Source organism: Neopelma chrysocephalum, unplaced genomic scaffold (genome assembly GCF_003984885.1).
Source record: "Neopelma chrysocephalum unplaced genomic scaffold, ASM398488v2 Primary Assembly neopelma1_92115, whole genome shotgun sequence".
Classification (NCBI taxonomy): Eukaryota; Metazoa; Chordata; class Aves; order Passeriformes; family Pipridae; genus Neopelma; species Neopelma chrysocephalum.
This window is the reverse complement of record NW_020920869.1, coordinates 862-4,757: the sequence shown is the minus strand read 5'-3', so window position 1 is coordinate 4,757 and position 3,896 is coordinate 862. Positions and strand designations below refer to the sequence as shown.

Genomic DNA, 3,896 nt, shown 5'->3' with positions numbered 1-3,896 from the left:
TAGCAGTAAACCTGCATTATATGGGAAAACTGTGGTTTAAACATGTTTTAAAATGGCTTTTTTGTAGTCTCTTTGCTAGCTCACGTTCTTCTTCCCAAAATCCCCCACGGCCAGTTCTTATCTCTGTCTCAGGAATGTCCTGAGAAGATATCAAGAAGTCTTCTCATTGGACCTTGTTAACCCCTTCCTTATTTGGCTGTTAACTCCCTACCTGATTGGTTTTTTCTAAGACCCCTTACCTTAAATGGTCCCCTTTGACCCTCCCAAGAGCTTTATAAACCCCTACCCCACAATAAACTCTCTCTCTCGCCTCCTCTCCAAGTCCCGTGTGCTGTCTGTGGCTGCCATGGGACCACGTGGGGGGGGGGGGGAGCAGCTCTCCCCTCCATTCGTCCAGGATCCGAAGAAACCCCTGGAGCTGGAGTAACCCCTTCCCTATCCACCTCAGCTGTCGGAAATGGTTCCTCAAATGGAAATGGAACTAGGACTGGTGCTGCCCCACATCATGGGAGGGGAGAGAGATCCAGAATACCCCATGCTGCTTTTGTAGATTATCTACAGTCCATTGTCATGTCTACTAAACTACAAGTCCCTGCTCTCTGGGCTGAATAATAAGGTACTTTTAACAGCAGCTGAAAGGAATAAAAAGAAGCAACCAAAACCAAAGCTTTCACTTTCTTGCGTCCTGATATTCGCTTGTCCTTTTACCATTCAGCAGGCCACAAAATGAATGACCAGGATTAAATTATTTGGCTGCCGGATTATCTCAGTGGCTGTTCTTAGCAGAATATCTGATGTAAGGAAAGCTGTAACTCCTCTTACTGCAAGACCCAGAAAGGATCACTCTGCAGGTAGGCACAGTGTGACACAGAATGAACGTTTATTAAACATCGACACCGGATTTTATAGAGAGAGCAGGGACTTTTCTGGAACAAAGGGTGGAGAGTGGGAGGAGTATTCCAGGAGTGGCATATCACAGCAACAAGGGGTGGAATGCCTGAACATGGACCAATGGCAAACTGTTTCTGGGTGGAACAGGTGAAGCAGGGTAGGACGAATAAGGAAAGGGCTTACATCGAACCAACAGAAAAAAGGGTAACGGGTACAGTGCAGGGAATAACACATTTTTATAATAAAATATATTATACTAATAATAAAACAATTGCACAACGGAGTAAAGGCACGGTGAAACAAACACTCTCGCGGCCCCGACAGTCACATTCAGCGCACCATGGTGTAAGTACATTCCAGTATTTTTCCTTCCTCTTCTGATTTCTTTTCACGAACTTCTCTCCAGCACTCATAGGTCTCCATTGGGGCACCTCCAACAAATATCCATGCAAACCATTGAGAGAGCAGCATATGAGCAGGTGAATCAGACTGCAGGGTCACTGTACCTCCGACTCTCACTGTGTTAGCTGCACCCTGGCATGAGAAAGACTCAAAAAGCAAGATAACCCGCTTAAATTTTTGGTAAATATTGAACTAGATGAAAGCTAATAGATGTGAACTTTCATTGTCTACAAAATCTGACCTAAAAGGAATAGGAATTCTGCAAATGACCAGCCTGAAACTTCTCATCATGCTTGCACCTGCTCATCCTTTGAGGTACCTTCTGTAAAATAAAGATATGATTCACTAACAGGAGATATGAAACATTGAAGTGGAGGAATTAAAATTGCAAAGCTACCACTGTGTCTTCCAACAGCTTAACCATCATTTCAATCTGGTCATTGTTAGGGTGCAGTTCCGTTGTTTCTTTCTTGCATAAGTTCTCTCATTAAATTGAAAGGTGGTTGGGAATGTAGACCTCTCCCCCCTGTATTTTTACCTGTGCAGTGCCTTGCACAATGAAATATTTATCTCCAAATGGAGATTCCAAGCCTTATTACTTCTTGAATAATACATGTACCTTTGAGTTATAACCTCCTAAAGACCTGTTTACAAGTCAATTTTTTGTTCTGTCTGTTCAGCATTGTGATTCCTGACTACAGCCACTGATAGTATTTTCTTACTTTACAGTTAAGGTTGTATTTTAAATAACCTCACCTTGTCTGTGTACATGTTATATGTTCTTTCTTCCCTTAGATAAAGTACACCACTTATTTACACCAAACTACTTATTTAAAAGAAATAACTTCTCTCCCTCAACTCCAGAAAAGCTGCCATTGGCAACTTAATATAATGAGCAAATTACTCCAGTGGATGAGACATCAATTTTAATGAAGAGGAAAAGAATCTGCTCTGATCACCAGGATTGTTTGGTGGGGAAAGCCACTAGATGAAAAAAGTGTAGACTCTCATGACAAGCATCTACAAAGGCAACATCTTCTATATTCCTCAGATCCATGCTCCACCTTTTATAAACCACTTTAGAACAGTGGACAGTGCTTCCACTCAGAGCACCTTAACATAAGAGAAAAGCATTCTATTAGAATTGTGCCATGGTCCGGGGGAGAGGGGAGTGGGACCATGACACTGCACAAAGAGACCGTGTCGAGGTTGAAGGCCGGGTGCAATGGCTGTTTGTTGAGGGTGTGCGAGGGTTTATATAACTTCTGGTGTAGAAAGGGCCAGCAAATGGGGTGGAGCATGAGACAGACAACCAGGAGAACGAATAGGAGTAAGGACTCGGGAGAAGAGGGAGGAACTGGGAAAGGAAAGGACCAATGGTAGCTCTCTCTACACTGCAGCTTTTTCAGCCAATCAGAGGGAGGAGTGGGGAAAGCAGGGAACAGACAACTCGAGGCAAGTCTGATCGTGCCCAGGCAGTACAACTGTAGGGGTAACATACAATGCACATATTTGAAACCACACAAGAACTGTAAAATCCATATAATAAAGTCCTTTTTCAATTGTTGTATATCTTTTTCCACACCTGGAACAGAACTGTGTCTTACTAATTTTTATAGAGCAGGGAAAGAACCGAGACAACATAACTTGCTTGCCTATGCACTCGTAAGTTTATCCTGAGTCTCCTACATAACTGAAGAGAAGAACATTTCTGAGGATTTTCAAAGTGGTACTTTACTAACACCTTAGCCCAGACACACTGTCAGTTCTGGAACCCTGTCTCTCAGGCTAAGGAGGCCTCACATCAGCTGCCCTCTGAAAGGCATTCACAAAAATAACTGAACTTAGTCAACAGACGTGATAGTGAGTCAAGTGAGTCAAGAGTATTTGTGCTTAGTCACCTTGGATTTTCAGGTATTTTTAGGTAAATCCCTCTTTGTATATTTAAGAGTAAGTGGCTTTGGGAACCTTACTAAGCAGTGGTGCTTCAGGGAACAGTCTAAACTAAAATCTTTTTCTACATAAAAAGAAAAAAGTTCCTCGGCCATTGTGTATTTGTCTTGGGGTTTCTAAGATGGTCTCTACCTTCCAAGGGAAAGTCTGACTAAAACACTTAATGGAAAAGCTGCCATTGCCTTCCTGGTTACATGGGCTTCACACATTGAATGTTTTTTAGACATTCAATGAAATTACATTTTAGTAATTCACTGAAACTCTTTCAGAGTCAAAACGTCTGATGGTCCAGAACAGTGGAAAAAGTGACAATGAAATGACACTTCACTTAAACTTGTTGATTAGGCTAAAAGCTTCCAAATGCTAAGAACTAAAGATAAGGCACTCTTCCTGGTAGTGGACAACTGGTTATAACAATTAGAACTGCCATTTGGGAGCCTTCTGAGTGATTAGTGGTTTCGTTACAGGTAATGTTGACAGCATGACAGCTCTCTGTGACAGTATAAGTACCTGTATACACCTCACACACTGTGCTTACCTGCTTCTGGCACCCAGAAGAAACTATCAATATATACAGCGACATACTAGAATGGACTTCACAAATTAACAAATTCAGTCTCTGCTATCAGCCAGCTATGTCACACAATCCC

The 3,896-nt window shown here is 42.2% G+C and overlaps 1 long non-coding RNA gene across 1 annotated transcript; it reads right to left on the bottom strand.

The window, feature by feature from the left end:
* Positions 1–1,337: 1,337 nt before the first annotated feature.
* Positions 1,338–2,225, bottom strand: LOC113980078. The gene is made up of 3 exons (XR_003538054.1): positions 2,121–2,225; positions 1,535–1,612; positions 1,338–1,440 (listed from the first exon to the last, which is right to left on the bottom strand). It is a non-coding gene; the product is annotated as an uncharacterized LOC113980078 (long non-coding RNA).
* Between the last annotated feature and the right edge of the window lie 1,671 nt (positions 2,226–3,896).